This window comes from Pinus tabuliformis, chromosome 9 (assembly GCF_031772625.1).
Source record: "Pinus tabuliformis cultivar Carrire ecotype Pingquan chromosome 9, CPIR1, whole genome shotgun sequence".
NCBI classification, from domain to species: Eukaryota; Viridiplantae; Streptophyta; class Pinopsida; order Pinales; family Pinaceae; genus Pinus; species Pinus tabuliformis.
The window spans coordinates 1,800,645,835-1,800,664,296 of record NC_142307.1 but is presented as its reverse complement, the minus strand read 5'-3'; positions in this window follow the sequence as shown (position 1 = coordinate 1,800,664,296).

Here is an 18,462-nt window from a genome sequence, read left to right as displayed (position 1 = left end):
GCATATGTCAGTATTTTCCATTAATGAAATGAAGTATTATTTCCGCTGCATCTTTGTGTATATGGTTATCTCTGTAATTTGTTGCGTTCCTGCTTAAATCTGGATCATCGCATGAGCTTTGAAGTCTTTTGTTTCATGCATTTACTTGTTTCATTTCATTATCATCGTTTTCCCTCACTCTCGGTCCACCCTCACCCTCACAGATTTTTCTTTCATTTTCATTTGAAACCTCCTTCAGCACGTTCTTCATGCATCGTTTCCTCACCATCTGATCCACAACAAACCTGACCAATCACCATCTGATTCATTAGTTTACCCATCGACCATCGCGTGGGAAGTCTTCCACCTACTTTATCCGCTCTATTATCCACTGTTGAACTGTCTCTTTATCCAATGACTATCGCATCACGTCAATACTTTATGCACCCCAATCTCCACCATCAATCTGTCTAAGCCTAATCTAATAGTTATCGCATCACCCGCTCGCTAACTAGCTTGGCCAATCTCCACCGTTGATCTGTCTAGCCTGATCTGACGGCTATCGTGCAATCTCGCACAGATTCTTGCACAACAGTTATCCACCCGAGAGCACGTGAGAAAAGTGGTTTTCCCATGCTACGTGTCACCTAGTTAGGCCAATCACGTGAAATTTCAAAATACAGCGTACAACTTTGAGGGCGCGCGAGAAACTGCTTACCATCTCCGAAAACCCACTCCATGATTTCCACACGTTTCTTTCATGATAAGATCTCTACCATTCATCTGTTTCATTACCTTGTTCATGCATCCATTCACTTAATTCCTTGCGATAAGATCTCTGTCGTTCATATTCTTTGTTACCTTGTTCTTCCATCCATTCACTTAATTCCTCGCAATAAGATCTTCATCGTTCATTTGCTTCATTACCCTGTTCATTCACCTATTCACTAAATCGCCTGCGATAAGCTCTCTGTTGTTCATCCTGTTCGTAAACCTTTTTCATCCATCTATTCACTTAAGCCCCCAGGATAAGATATTCGTTGTCCATCTTTTGTTTGTTGATCGATCCAACGGTCCCTATGCACTATTGTGTCCTTATGTCCTCCTTTCACCAATTTCGATCTCTCACTGCTCTTTCGCTTGAAAATAGATCTAGTTTAGTTCCTTTGCTTACACCTTAGTATAGTTTAATGCTCTTTACCTTTGCAACTTAGATAGCAACATTAGGTTAGTGTTAATTTAGCAATTATGTTTAGCATAGCTGTTTGGATGGTTAGTTAGGTTATGCTGTGGTTTAGCATTACATGATGTTTTCTTCATTACTGCAGTAGAGTAGCTCTCTCTTAGAATAGATTTTCTCTTCTTCCATCAAAGAATTAAGCTTCTTCTGACCCTATAGAAGTCTATCTTGGAATTCCTGGGGTCTCTTTCCAGATGAGCAGTGACAACAGGCAGGACCTTCACTTTTACTTGTGCATATAACACTGTCACCTCCAAGTTTGTACGAACCTCGGGTTGATAAGTAAAGTTGGTAGCCCTAGGAGTTGCACCATTCTTGTTGCAATACCTAGGCTCATCACTTGGTATTGGCATAACCATGGTATTTTCCTGTGTTATTCATGTTGAGAATTGTTGAGGATATTTTGGCTTTTACTTATGTGAAAAAAGAAAAATAGTGTTGTTGGTTGGTTTGATTGTGTGTGTATGTGAATAAAAGAAGGATGCATTATGTGAGTATGCTTCAGACCTATTTGGGAGAAGGAGTGCTTCAATATATGTGTGCTAATGGAAGAAAGATGAACAGATATATTTGTTGAAGCAGTGTTTTGATTCATAACTTCAAATTGTAGATTAGAGAAGAAGAGAACTGTAACAAAGTTGTTGTATATATCGATAGCTTGGTATAGCTCCATATTTTGAGATTCTCAGTTTTGTTTTGGAGGTGCTTCTAGTGCATTCGGGACATAGCCATTGTGTTGTATGCTACTAATTTTGTTATGCAAAAATTATAGTTTAGAGTGAGGGTTTGATATTATGGATGAGTGTGAGATTTATTGTAGCTACTGGTGATGTTATTTAGATTTGATGCATGTATTGTGGCCACTATTTGGCTGGAGTAGAGAGCATATTTGTGGTGTTATTTTTCTTTGATGAGATTATCTTACTACTGGAGATCGTATTGCAAAGATTAATCAAGTTGAGCATATAGTCTTGGGATCCAGTATGAAAATAGATGAAATGATTCCACATCGAGTAGAGGACAAATGACTTCATGGGTGTGGAGAAGTGATTGTGAAGTTTCAGTGGAAGGAACAATTTCTCATTCCAATGGTTGTTGTATAGTCCAATCAAAGTTAGGCGATGATCATTGATCATGGTGGATTTTAGTGGATGGTAGTTCGTATATCTGTGTGAGGACATAGTATTCCGAGATGATCAATAGAATTGCATCTCCTGGATGATGGGAGTTAGCTTATTGTATACGAGTTCAAGTATCCTAGTGAATTGGAGTCAATAATGTATGTAAAAGACACATTTTTATTAATATAATATTTAGAACAGTGCAACGACAGCAAGGGTGGTTTTTTTCCCGGTGAAGGGTTTTCCACTAAATCTATTGTGTCCCTTGTGTGATGCTTTTTGTGGTTGTTTCTGATGGCTTGTTGTGTATAGTTTCTCTCATGGTTGTTTGATTTAGTTGCTTCATTGTTTATATCCATGTGATGATATAATGTGTTGCTAGTAAATATATATGATTTAGTAGAGAAGTTTCATTTCGTGAAAATTGATAATAAGTCACAATACTGATTCACCCCTCCCTCTCAATAGTGCTCAAAGGTTTCCAACAATTGATATCAGAGCGGGACTCTTGGTTGCATCTTTATCGCTAGATAGTAGATATGTGGTTTGTTGGTGGAAATTTTGAATTTTAGTTCACAATGGATTCACAAATAATGGTTTTCCTCACTGCCTCAAATTTCAAGGTATGGAGAAAATTGTTAAATCTCAATTTTTGTCTTATGGATCTAACATTTGGAGATTAGTATGTGAAGGTTGTGGCAAGGAATCCAATCGCAGATGAAGTTTTGCAACGAGATGTGCAAGCTAGATGCATAATCTACAAGAATCTTCATGATAATGATTTGAAGAGGATATTCGGTTTGAAATATGCCAAAGAAATGTGGGACAAGCTAGAATCCATATTTGGAGATGGTAAAGAACGAGACGAAGAGAAAAAAGAAGAAGAAGAAGAAGAAGGGCCTTCAAAAACAAGAATATCAACCACAAGAGTCTTATCTTAATAGTGAAAATAATTCAGCTGATGATGACAAGACAACAGAAAATCATGAACCTAAAGGAATAAATATTAATGATTTTCTTTTGAGTTACAATTTTGACGATTCAAATATTGATCATGCTGAAGTACCTAGTGAATATGAGAATGATATTAAGGTTCTTAGAGTCGATATTTATAGACTAATAACTGCATGCAAGGATAATTAAAAAGTATTGCAATTTTGTGATGATAAGGAAGACATTATCATCTTAAATATTAAATTGGCAGAATTAGAAAAAGTTAAGGAAACAATGAGGAATCAATACCAATAGAAAGAAAACAAATGTGAGATATTAGAAGCTAAATTGGTGTCCTTGAGAAAGCAGTGGAATATGGAGAAGAGCACTATAGCCTTGGATAGTTTTCCTGATATCCACAGAGCACCATTGGATAAATCTGGTCTTGGATTTCAAAAGGGTGAGTCTAGTTTATATGTAGGGAAAAACACCAAAGTAGAACCAAAAGAACCTGTAGAAAACAATTCCAGCAACAAAAGTAGAAAAAAAAAAGAAATAAGGAGTAGATCAACCATCAAAACCACTAGTAGTCAAGAAGAAAATCGAGCTTCTACATTCAGAAAATATTTTACTCTTAGGGAGGATCGTGGTAGATATGTAAAATTCCAATGGAACCAAAGTTCATTTTTTCCTTTAATGCATAAGGTAGAACGTTACAAATGCCACAAGTTTGGACATGTTTCATATAATTGCAAGAAAAAAATGTATAGATCTAATTAGTGGAGCTTGCAGCAATATCAATAGCCAAGGAGATGGGCTAACATGCATAATCATGTTTTTTACTTCTATTTCTATTCATGTAACCTGTTTGGCCATAAGGCATCTGATTGTTGATCTAACTAATGGAGGAGAAGCATATTACATGCAAGGTATAGATATGGCATGAGTAGCAGGAGATTTGATCCTATTGCTTCATACGTTAGCCATGGGGAGTAGTATACATGTCATAACTTTGGAAATATGGAAATATACATATTGTTGCCCTATTGATCAAGGAAAAATTGTGAAAAGAAGACAAAAAAAGGACCTAACATAAAACCAATGAAGGAAGAAAAGAAGTTGCCAAAGACTGTGTGGAGAAAGAAGGAGCAACAAATCTTCAAGTAGTGAAGAGCATCCCCTCTTGCAATCCATGATTATTTATTACATTCTTATAGAGGACTGAAGATGTTCATGAGAGGTTCATAACCTCAATGGGAGCATATGGTATCAGTGTGATATCTTGGTGAGCATGAGTTATTGAAACAACACATTTGAGCCTCATGCACAACCAAGTCCTCAGGATCAGCCTGCATTTTGGAGTTATATTAAGCTCAAGGGGAGATATGCATGTTATGATATTTTCATGAGTTATTTGACACTTTCCTCATAATTTTTCACTTAGTTAGTTTTATCTTCCTTACATATGTTTTCTCGGTGAAATAGTACATTTTTAATCCATATATATGTTTTTGGTCTCTACTGACAGTTGGTTGAAAAGTTGAACAACCATGCATGCAATGAGATTATTGGTACAAGATGCATAGAGATAACATGAGACATGGAACAACCATGTGTGAAATGTTATATTATGATTATTTCAAATATGTACTTGCTATCATTTTATCATGTTATGTTGGTTGAGAGTCATGTCCTTAATGAGTTGAGTCGTCATGGTGATATGCATGTTTATGGAGTCATTTTGCATCCATATTCATGGCTAATGATGTAGTAACAATCATGATATATCATGTGTTTGATTCATTGGTCCATAAGAGATTATTATAGTAACTATGTATTTCATTCATATAGTCACGTAAAATTCTTACTGAGCCATGTACCTTATTTGTATGTATCATTGGGTCTTCTAGACATGAATCATGAGGTCATGTTATGGTTATATTTTTTTCATGTATGAGGTCTTATGTCACTGCTACATCCATGTATGTACAATGTTATATGTCATATAGTCATGGTATTATGGAGTCTCAGTCCATATGGTGCTTCTATTTGTGGCAAGGAAGCATTGTTTTCAATGAAAGTGATTCATTATGGGTTGAAGATGAATTTGGAGATGACATATGTTCAAGGGGAGTATTATTTGTTTCTATCTACTTCAAACATACATTGATTGGCATTATGATTCACTCGGAGGTGTTCATAATGCACCTCATGCTATGATTATGTTCTTGATCTCATTATATGGGTAGAGAGGTTGATGATGGCCATTGATGTTGTTACTATGTCGTTTCTATGGAGAGTTGGATTGTTGCCTCATATGGATGTTGTTACTTGTTGTTGCATATTATGTAATTTTTTTCTTTGATGCTTGTATGGTTGCCTTATGTTGGCATATTGTTGTTGCTTCTAGAGGTCGTTTGGTGTGACATGCTGCTATAAATGATGATTGGTGATGTTTTTCTTGTTGCTACTAATATGAGAGGCTTTGATTTTTGTTGATGTGCATAGTTTTTCAGCAATGTAGATAAAAATTTCTCCAAATTTTTTTCGTCAGTTCTTATTGGCATATCATATGGATTTGACACTTTTCCATTGATTCCGAAGGGGGAGTGATAGAGAAGATTGGTCTGGATTTTGTGTATGGTTTACATCAATGCCAAAGGGGGGTATTGTTAGCACTATGGTGGGCATGGTTCCATCTAGCTGATATTGGCATTGGTTCATGATGGAAGGTAGTTCATGTTGGCATTGATGTCAACCCTATGTAGCATAGTTGATGTGTGGATACCTTCCTTATAACATGTTTGCAACTAGTTGAGTTGGCCTTGAGTTGGTTATGTTCGCATTTACGTAAACCCTTGATGTCAATATCTGATGATGTAGCTTGATGGTAGTATGGTGTTGCCTTGTGTTGCCTTGATGATGATGTTAAAGGAGTATATGTATTACCATGGTACATGTATTCTTGGTATTCGTATGTGTGTGTGGAGTAGGTTGGAACTTGATATTACCTTAATGTAGATAGACTTGGTATTAACATAACCATGGTACAGGTGTCCTTGGTATTGACATTCCAAGGTATTTTCCATGGTATTGTTTTGGGCGATTTCCATGGAATAAGAGTCGTTGCTATTGAATAACCATGGTATTTTCCCATGGTATCGGTTTGGAGATTACCATGGTACATGTGTCCTCGGTATTGAAATAACTAAGGTATTTTTCCATGGTATTGGTTTGGATATTACCATGGTACATGTGTCCTTGGTATTGGCATAACCATGGTATTTTCTTATGGTATTCACTTGGAGAATTGTTGAGGATATTTTGGCTTTTACTTATGTGAAGAAAGAAAAGTAGTGTTGTTGGTTAGTTTGATGGTGTGTGTGTATGTGAATAAAAGAAGGTTGCATTATGTGAGTATGCTTCAAACCTATTTGTGAGAAGGATTGCTTCATTATATGTGTGCTAATGGTAGCATAATGAGTAGGTCTATTTGTTGATTCAAAACCTTTTTGATTCAAAACTTCATATTACAGATTAGAGAAGTAGAGAACTATAATATAGTTGTTATAAAGATGGAGATCTTGGTATAGCTCCATATTTGAGACTCGCGTGTGTTTTGCAGATGTTGCTAGTGAATTTGGCACAGAGGAATTGTGTTGTATGTTGCTAATTTTATTGTGCAAAAATTATAGTTTGGAGTGAGAGTTTGATATTTATGGCTGAGTGTAAGATTTTATTTAGTTGTTGACCATGTTATTCAGATTTGATGCATGTATTATGGGCACTATTTTGAAGGAGTAAAGAGAATATTTGTGGTGTTATTTTGATTTGAGGAGATTGTCTTGCTGCTAGAGATTGTATTGCAGTGATGAATCAAATTGAGCAGATAGTCTTGGGATTGAATATGAAAATATATGAAAGAAAGTCTACATAGAGTAGAGAAGCAGTGAATTCATGGGTGTGGAGCAGTGATTGTGAAGTTTCAGTGAAAGGAATAGTTTCTCAATCCAATGGTTGTTGGATAGTCCAATCAAAGTTGGACGAGGATCGTTGATCGTGGTGGCTTTCGGTGGATGGTAGTCCATAGATCCTTGTAAGAGCATAATCTTTTGAGTTGATCAGTAGAATCGAGTCTCTTGGCTGATGGGATTCAAATGATTGTACATGAGGTCGAATCTCCTTGCTAATTGGAGTCAACAATCTATGTAAAAGACACATTTTTCTTAATAGAATATTCATAGCAATGCAACAACAAAAAGGGTGGTTTTTTTCCTCATGAAGGGTTTTCCACTAGCTATCTCGTGTCTCTTGTGTGATGGTTTTTATGGTTGTTTCTGATGGATTGTTTTGTGTATTTTCTATTGTGGTTGTTTTATTTAGCTGCTTCATTGTTTATATTCATGTGCTGATATAATTTGTTGCTGGTAAATATATGTGATTTAGTAGAGAAGTTTAATTTGGTGAAAATTGATAATAAGTCACACTACTGATTCACCCCCCCTCTTAGTAGTGCTCAAAGTTTTCCAAGACATGCCACATGGCATCATTTAATTGGGACACATGGCATTATGTGATTGGGCCACGTGTCACTTTAGCTCAAACCCACTGATTGCTAAAAAATTCCAAATGTGTCTACAACTTAACTTCATATCACCCTACTAATGTCATCACACTGGTGTGTCATGCGATGTCATCACCACATCATCCTTTTTTGAAACATTATATTTTTTATCGAATCACAAACTACCACATGTCATTGTATTGTCTCCTAGATCCACCATTTGTACACCCAATAGGTGTCTGCCACATATCACTACTTTATTGGTCTACTCCAAGGGTTAAAGGTCATATGTCTCTGCATATCAGCCACCATACATGCTTTTGACCATTGTCATATCAAATGAAAGGTGCAAGGTGTTTAACATAGTTTCAAAGTTCATTTATTCATGCACCTTAAGCTATTAATTGATTTCCAAGTTTAGATCTACCCTCAAAATGTATGATATTTAAAAAAATGGTGATTTTTTAATAAATTTGGTGTTTTGGTCCCAATTACAACTACCAACTTCAAATGATCATAGCTTTTCATCTTGGAAGAGTTTTTCCAAGTGTAATATACTGTTCGAATGGCCTTAGAGAGGAATATCTAATCATACAACCCATAGACTCATTAGGACATCATGGCCTCAGATAGGACTATCTAATCATACCACCCATAGACACATTAGGACATCATAGCTTTAACCAAAAACAAAAAAACAAAAAAAAATTACTTTATTTGATGAGGTCATGCAAGAGATCGAACTACCACTTTGATTCATGAATGATATTGCTTCTTTGTTAAACATGCCCTTTCAAATCAATGGTATTGATTTTCATCAATGAGAACAAAATGTCCAATAGTTTCTCCACTTCAATAATGATCCTAAATAAATTGTTATGCCCATTTTCTACTTCACTAAAAGAGTAGAAGTGATGTCTACCTTTGAAAATACTTCTAAAAGGACAATGTTATTAGGATTATAATATTCATCATCATCATTAGTCGTAGTCTAGTCAACCTGGAGTGCAGGGTACATAATTCTCTTTTAATATCCTATTCATAAGTCAAGAAGACTAATTTGAATAATCAGAGTTATATTGTGTATTTATATACTATTATAAAGAAGTGTTTTCCTCTCAAACATAATTTAATTCACACATTAAATTCTTTTAAGTGTAGTATTATTGGCCTAGATACCAAATGTTATGTGTCAAACTACTTGATAAATATTAAAACCAAAAGAGGTGAATGAGTGAATAAAGCCTTTTTGATGGCGTAACCTTCAAAAATAAATATCCAAATGCACAATGTAACAAGTTTGTTCAAATCAATTTCCTTGATTAATAAATATGAGATAAAGAGGGCGTGATGTATTCTACACTCTACGCTAATCTAACCAATCAATATAATAATAATAATGAATGGGGTTTAAGACATTGATAAATTCTCTTATTTCTTAACCATGTCATTAATCACTTTAATGGTCCTAAGAACTTTTCCTCTAACTAAATCAAACATTTTGAGAATTAAGTATTGCAAGTGGTGTATTCATGGTTAGGATTAAAGCACATAAAGTCACCTCCCTATATTACTTACATATGAACAACTAAGGCTATTATCAAAATCCTTAAGGCATTTTTTAGTGAATGGTTAATGAAAATAAGAAAAACTAAAATGTAATGATATTCTCACAAATATGGAACTATTATGCATCTTCTAACAGTACCATGGGCTTCATGCATTTTCAACTCATTTATGGGTGGTAGTTTTTTCAATAGAATGTGAGATCCTCACTTTTTGTTTAGAAATCAAGTTCTTTCGATAGAATGTGAGATTCCCCCTCTTTGTTTAGAAATCAAACCTTTTCCTGATGGCAATAACAAACAATAATGAATTTCGCAATGGCCAACGTGTCTCCCGAGACTTGAACCCACAGAAATTGTGAACCATACCACTTGAGCTAAGTTGCTTTGATACAAGAAATAATTCTAATATTTGCACCTAGCTTTTTATTTCTTTTTATTTGCATTTGTTTTCTTATTTTTAGGTATTCATTTCTATTCATGCATTACATTTCTTTTTCATTTTCTTTTTGTTTCTTGAGGTTTGTGAATAACTCTTGTGACATTTATTTTGCCAAAGGTGATAGTAATTGGATGTATAATCACACCCTGATTATGTGGGCCATTCACTTAGCATTATTTAGTCAATTCCCTGGTGGGCAAACCAACAATTAAATTGAATATGATATAATGATTAGTTTACTTTAGATTCATTTAGATTCCTAACCATTTATCACATAGTTAAATAAATTATACAATATTTAAAAACTCGTTTTATTAAAAAAATATTTGTAAGTTAAATTTTTATAATACTAATTTAATATTTCAATTTATACACACCCCATATATATATGAAATTGATATAGTCGACTATAAATCAATCATTGAATACAAATTTGATTATTTGAGAAACACTAAGATAGGAAATCATACAACGTATTTGGCCCTAAATGAAAAAATAAAGAAACAAGTTGACAAGGAAGGGGAATCGATGCATAATTACAATTAAATAGGGCATGCCGAACAAAATAAATGAAGTATCCACAATCAGCCACGTTAGACATGTTTGAAATTTGCATTTATTTTCTAAAGAAAAAAATCAATTTTCAGATGCGCAACCCTTCTCCCAATTAAAAAAAGGAAGGAAAAAACCTCTGTAGCCGTCGTTTCAAATGCGACATGTCTTTGATATATAGAGCCAATATTTAAATAATAAGTTAATGCATAACTGTTATGAAGTCTGTTTGCAGGCTAATTGAACAATGAAAAGTGAAGCTATTCGATTCCACAAGAATTCGTGATGACCGTTCATTGATACAACTTTAATGAAATTGACATTAATGAAACAGATTCCGCAATACCCGTGATTACCCTTCATTTATTGTGGGGCTTTAACCAAATTGGTATTACATCGTCTCGTGAGATGTTAAAATTTCGAAAAATATCCGCACGCTTCTTGCCGTTTCTGGAGCATTGGGTTACTGTTCGGATTTTTATTCCGTCAATGCAATGACGATTATTACTTTTTGGACTCTCCAGCTTTCTCCATTCTAGAAATAGCTTTTTCAAGCGAATCCCAACTTGATAAAAGCATCAGGACCGCCGCTATACAGTCCATGTCGTCTGGTCGAGACTATTTTTACGTGAATCCAGCATCTGGCCGCCTATTTAACACTCAACTAAAATACTGGTCACGTGTACGCACATTCCAGGAATTTAACTTGCTTTATTATTAAAAAACATTTATCAGAACAGACTCTATCTGTCAAAGTGCATTGTCTAACTAATTTTAATGATTTTAATTAAAAAATATAAAAAACAAAATTCCAAAATATAAAATAATCAGAATATTGGTAAAAACAACGGTCTTTTGTCGACCTGGGTAGCAAAAGTGGCGATGTGAAATGAAGTCACGGAACCAGAGATTTTGAGTTTGAATCTCGTGTTATCATCCCGTAGTTGGGTGAATAATAGACATGTAAAATCAAAAATCAAAAAATCTTACTAAACTGAAAAAAAAAAAAAAAAACAACTCCACAACTCCCTTTGATTATTATTGAAATTAAAATTAAAATTTCAAAACAGCTTTTTCTATTGAATTTTGATAGTTTTTACACTTCTTCAAAACAATTATAGTTTTATCTACCTTTTATAACTATAAAGTGTAAACATGGTCAAAGAATATTTGAATAGTGTAATGTTATAGAGGACGTCCATTACATATCATATAAATGTTGTTCAGTGTCTTTAATGGTAAAACTTACCATTCTCCCTCCCTCCAGCCCTTTCTTTGTGTGGGAGAACCATCCACGTTTTAAAAGGTTTGGTCTGGTTTTGTTTTTCGTTTTTCTTTTCCTTTTAACCTATTCTTCTTAAACATTGTATATTGTAACTTTAATGAAAAGATTATAAACTCTATGTTCATACTGAAGGAGATATCTATTTATTGATTTTTTCAACTTATATGAACTTCGTGGTTAATCTGATTTACTTTTCTTTATCCATGATAATGGAATTCCGATGTTATGGTTTTAATTAAACAAATTGGGTCTTTATATTTGTTATCCCCATTTATATTTATTATATTATAAATAATTCATTATAATTTTGTTTTTATTAAACAGATTACGAATAAGTTTTTTAAAATAATATATTAAAATAAATAGGGATTATAAATTAAAATTCATTTTATCATATAAATTAAAATGATTATAGTTCATATTTTTAATCATTATATTTTAAAACTTCATAAACACACATTTTTGAAAGATGTAATATTTAATAATATGTGTCTTTTTTAAGAGGTTATAAGTTAAAATCTAGACGAGATAGAGTATGTACACCTCTGTAAATTTTAGTAGTCAAATTAATCTTTCCAAGTGCAAACATTTCCTCAAATTTTGGACTCAAGAAAGGGTCCACATTTCTGAGAGATTTTATTCATCTAGCCACTTGGTAGATCTTGAACTAAGATGAATCTATATTAGTAAGACACTCCTTGGACACCTAGAGGTTATATGTTAGGGATATAAATCAACCCCATGTCACGTGAGTACAAAACCTACCTAGTTTTCAATTCCTCTAATATCTCTCTCTTTCTCACACACACACACACACACACACACAAAATAGTGTGCTCTTTTATAAATTAAGTTAATCCTCATAAATAATTAGTATAAAGAAGATACAAAATAAATTTAAATTTGATAAAAAAATGGGTATTCATCTAGCTACTTGGTAGATCTTGAACTAAGATGAATTTATATTAGTAAGACAATCCTTGCACACCTAGAGGTTATATGCTAGGGATAGAAATCAACCCATGTCACATGAGTACAAAACCTACCTAGTTTTCAATTCCTCTAATCTCTCTCTCTCTCTCACAAAATAGTATGCTTTTTTATAAATTACGTTAATACTCATAAATAATTAGTATAAAGAAGATAGAAAGTAAGTTAAAATTTGATACAAAAAGATGGATTTTATGTAGTGGAAAAAATTTCAATAGTAGACTTAAGGGTACCCTTCAACTAATTAATGTTAATTTGGAGAGTAGAACCTTATTGCACACAAAATAATGCTTCTAGTGCTCTATTCATCAATATAACTGTACAAATATAGATATAATAAGCTTGGTCTCAAGATATACAAACTATCTTGGTGACATTATCCTCTCATTGAGAAAAATATCAACCTCACAACCATATAGAAAGCTAACTAGTTGGAGAGAATATATCAAACCAACTAGGCCTCAACAACCTTCTAAATGATAGGAATAAGCTCTCTAAAACAAATCTATCCAATAATGACCAATAATCTCAACCATAAAATATGATCACACATATAAGATAAGTGTTAGTTATATAATCTAACACTCCCCCTTAATGACTAATTGTCTTAATCTCCATTGTTGAGGACTTCATCTACATCTTCTTTATAACACATGCATCAATACAAAGTGAAGAACCTCCTATTCAAAAACTTATATCTTTAGTCCAACGTGGATATTCCACATCACGAAATTGTCAATGTCCATATAAAGAAACAACCATCCACCAGGGTGTATAGGTAACCAATACTCTTACCTCGATCATGCAAACATCACCAAATTGTGAGCATCCATATAAGGGAACAACCATCCAATAAAGTAACCAATGCAACCCCCTCAAATAGGATGTCCCTTTATGTACATGATTCATTCAACTTATTAATGCACTCCCCTTATGTACATGATTCATTCAACTTATTAATGAACTCCCCTTATGTAAAGCTTCACGTGCTAGAGTATACAATCAACTTCAATAGTAAAATCTCTATTCCATATTCCATATACCAATTTGGTGTCCATAACCTTAAAATTATTTAATTATTACTATTATTATAATAATAATCAATAATCAATACTTTGAATATCATAGTAAAAAGTTAAATTATAAAATTATAAATATGTATAAAAAAATGAGAAGGGGATATGTATGTAGCTATGACAGTTTTAATAAAATTAAAAATAATACATTTTTATCTATAGAGATGTGAAATTTATATAAATATTAATTCAAATTTCTCTAGTGCAATCTTTTCTTCAAGTTTTGGACATAAAATAAAATTTGTAGCTTAAGATATTTGATACCTCTCACAATCACGTGTAAAAGTAGAATTAAAATAGATATATATCTCTAATATTTATTATATATGACAATAATCTTCTTAATCAAATATTATTATTATTATATTATTATTATTATAGAGAAATCATTTTTATTTTTTTCGTTTATATTTTTCCATTTATATGGTTGGAAACATAATCTTTGAATTATATAAATTTGGTATAATCACTTAAATGAAAAGAGAAAAACATTAAAGGAAAACAAACAATTATAGAGATCTACAAATATTCTTAAAATATAAAATAAAAAACCACAAAAAATATTTATATATATGTTTTTGTGAATAATATGTATCACACCATTTATGCAAATTATTCTATTATTTCTATATATGTTTTCCAAAATAGTTTTAGAGACATGATGCATGGACATCGTGACCACTCGGTTTTTATGGTCTTCTTTAACCAAAGTGCTCCTTATGCATGTTGGGTGAACATCATGGATATTGTGTGTACTTTAACCTAAGTGCTCCTTATGCATGTTGGGTGAACATCATGGATATTGTGTGTACTTAACCTTCGCTATTCTTCTCCTGTGTGACGTGGGAGCTCCACACACTATGGTGACCACTCAGTTTTTATGGTCTTCATTAACCTAAGTGCTCCTTATGCATGTTGTGTGATCATCATGGATATTGTGTGTAGTCAAACTTCGGGATTCTCTCCCCGTGACGTGGGAGCTCCACATACTACGTTTTAGAATCAAATGCCTCGTAATGTTAGAGAAAGAGAGAGTTGACGAAAGCACACCTGAGCTTCTCGTTTCGATGGTAATCCTATCTATTAGCGCCAACAAAGATAGCACTCCCTAGGGAAGGCGGCCAGTATTGCACATAGTTTCAACATTCATCCTCTTAAGAGACAAAGTGCTACATACACATCGAACTTCTATAGAAGCAATCCATTAAATCACCGTTGCTTCCCTGACATCGTAATCATGGAGCTCTGCTTCCCCACCATTTGCCCACTGAAATTTAATGTGGCGAGAGAATGTTGATGCCACTCAATTTTAATGTGGCAAGAGAATGTTGGTGCAGACTAGGGCCAATTATGGAACATCAACACGACTTCCCCATTGATTCCCATGACCTTGGGAGAATGGAAATGGGAATGGATGTTACGAGCCAGAGATTCAAGTCACAAACACTGTTGTCTAACCATTTTCTTGTAGGCGGTGTTAGCTTGACAAACTCTATTGATAGAATTTGATATGAGAGTAGGGAAATTATCTAGTTCAAATTGCTCTTCTATCTCCTTCTTAGGCAGCAGAGGGGAGAGACTAGAAAGTTGGTATCAATTATGTACTCTACCAACATACTCGATCACACAAGGTTTCTATGAGAGGATGGAGGATGTCCGATGGGGCTCTGCACTGTCATATTTTCCACCAATCGGTGGGGTTGTGCACTGTCACATTCCTTTGTCTTGACATTTTCTTTTGACTAACTACTACCACTCCTGAATCTAGCGTTTCTTCATTATGAAATTTTGACACCTTACTGCTCTGCGCTTGTCAGCTCTTCCATTGCACACTAGTTTCTATGAATAAAGTCTTGTGTCTGGAAACCCTAGTGAGCCCTCGACACTTGTCTAGCTAGTAATGACACAATTTCCACTCTGTGGTATTTTGTCATGCATAGTTTGCATAGTCCTGAGTTTTGTCGATACTTCTCAAGTGTTATATTTACATTATCCATGCAGAGCTTGTGAGTTTGCTCTCGTAAAAAACCTCTCCATTTGGGTTTATCCATCCATGACACCCAAATTGAGTGTTTTGAACCATTGGATGTCTCGAAAAGTTTTGCTTTTAGGTTGTGAAATTGGTAGTATGCCTACAACTCTATGAAATAACTAAGAAAGGTAGAGTTAGCTTTCAGCTTTTCATTGTACTCAAAATTTTATTCACCAACATGGCACAAAGTAAACATGAACCTAATCAATGTGCAACTAAAAAGTAATAACATTCATACAATTGGAGCAGTAATAAAAGTAATGATGTGATGGTATCATAAAATCATAGATTATCGATCAATCATGCATTGGCGCTCTTGGTAATCTTTGACATGTACATTCTCTCTATCTACACCGAGGAGTTTACCATACTTTATTTTGCACAAAATTGTAGGTGATAGCATAGATGTTCATTGTGCTTGATAGGCGGTAAAGTGCATGAAATATTGGAACACACTAGTGGATGTCCCACAAGGTTTCTATATTAATTAATTCCCACGACATAAAGCTAATTTTGGATAGTTTCTTGGACTGATATCAAAATTTGATGGCCACTACACATGGTATAATGTATTGCAAGTGGAAACAATCCCCCAGGAGCCCAATGAGGAATCAAAATGAGAATGGGATGGAAAGAAGGCCAAAAGCAAGGATGCTAGAGAGAGAGGTAATTCATGTAGAAGTATGAGTAGTTCTTGCAGATCCTGGTGACAACTTCTACGACGGATTAGTGATATTCTAGGAAGTTATGGTTTGCGAGCTTTGGTCATGGCCTCATTTGGGAAACGCCATTGTTGGTGCCTTCCAAAAGCCCTCAAATGAAAGTATGAACGAAGGTCGATGGAGTTTTCTTTGTTGCAAGCACTATGGCTAGATATAACAATGTTAGAATAGGGTTATATACTGCGTGTATATTGCTGCCATTGTCTAGTTCTTGCTTGCATTAGACCCTGTAAGCTATGTTACCAGAAATGGGAAACGGGAAATGGAACGAGAAACGAGAACGATCCGAGAAAGAGAGTTTGCAGGTTTCATATATAAGAAACGAGGAGCGATAAAAACCAAGATTAAAGGTTAACAATATAAAACACAACATTAATCATAAAAATTTAGTGTTTCTACATGTGAATTTTTAAAGAAACATTTATAAAAGAGTGATTTACTTTTAATCATAAAATGCTAATGCTTCCACACGTGAAGTTCTAAAGAAACATTTAAAAATAGTGATTTACTTTTAAGAAAGATGTCATAATTTGCTAAATCCAAAAAATTATCCAATCATTAATTCCAAATAATTAGCAAACGTTTATGAGAATAAGAGATTTGAAATAAATAATTAAATGTATATCTAAAGCCACTACTAGCAATTCATATGCAAAAGACAAATAAACTTAATAATCTAGATTATCATGTTCATTTTCTAGAATGGTTGTTGAGCTTGACCCAATTCCAAAATCAATATTATGGTTAGTAGACTTCATGGTACTATCAAGAATGTCTTCAACATTGCCTTGTATCACCTCAAGTGGAAGCTCATCATCTTGTGAACCACCATAACCCCACATTCTAGTGGGTCCAGTTTTATACTCTAGTTGTTGTCGAGACAACAAGCGTAGATTTGAGTGTACAAACACCAAATCTTGTGCCTTTTTTGTACCTAGGCGATTCCTCTTTGATGAATGTATAAAGACATATTCCCTCTAGTTTCTTTCACATGCAAATGGACTAGTAACCTGTAAAACAAAATTAACATTATGTTAGCAATAGACATTTGAAATCTTAAAAGGAAAATAATAAAAAATGAACATTAGACTTAATTTCTTAAACAATAAATCAATACATTAAAGTTATTCAGTATTGATCATACTTGTGAAAGAAAACAGATAGCCAAACTATGAAGCAAGGGATTCCATGTACCATATTTCATCCAAAAGTCTATGGGTCCAAGTTGTTCTCTATTGTATGCACATTCTTCATTTGCAAAGTGGTCTTCCAATCTCAAGTACTTTCCCAACTCAAGTCGTAAAGTAGTGCGATCCTGACAATCGTAACACCTACTTATAAAAGTATTCAAATTTTGCATCACCTCCACATCTGTAGATGGTTTCTTGTGAAACCATTTAGGATTGAGTAAGAATGAAATTGAATGAAGAGGGCTATAAAGAATTTTCCACCTTGTCAAACTAAGTTCCCACACTTCATTTCTAGTGTCTTTGTCAATCCTAGAATTTTCATCTTCCATTATATCACGAAGCTTCTCTCTCATTAAATCCATACTCTCAAAAACACCACCTAAGCATGGTTGATCACTATCAAATATGCGAATGGTGGAAACAATAGGTGTGATCAAGGTGACAATATCCTCCACTCTCCTCCAAAAATCCTCTAAAGAAACGCGAATAATAATGTCCTCAACTTCTGGGCCATCTCCAATATGAGAACCCTTCCATCTCTGCCAATCCATTGATACCACCATCTCTCTCAAAGATTGATGCATTTTAATAAGGCGTTGAAGCATGATGAATACAAATGCAAATCTAGTCTCAACGCATCAAGACACTGAAAATTTGCATATTTCCTATAAATTGCTATGGATGCTGCATGATTAACAATAAAATTTTGTAACATATTTGCTTCATTTATAGTTTTCTGAACCCATGCAATGTTATTAATATCTTTCAGGA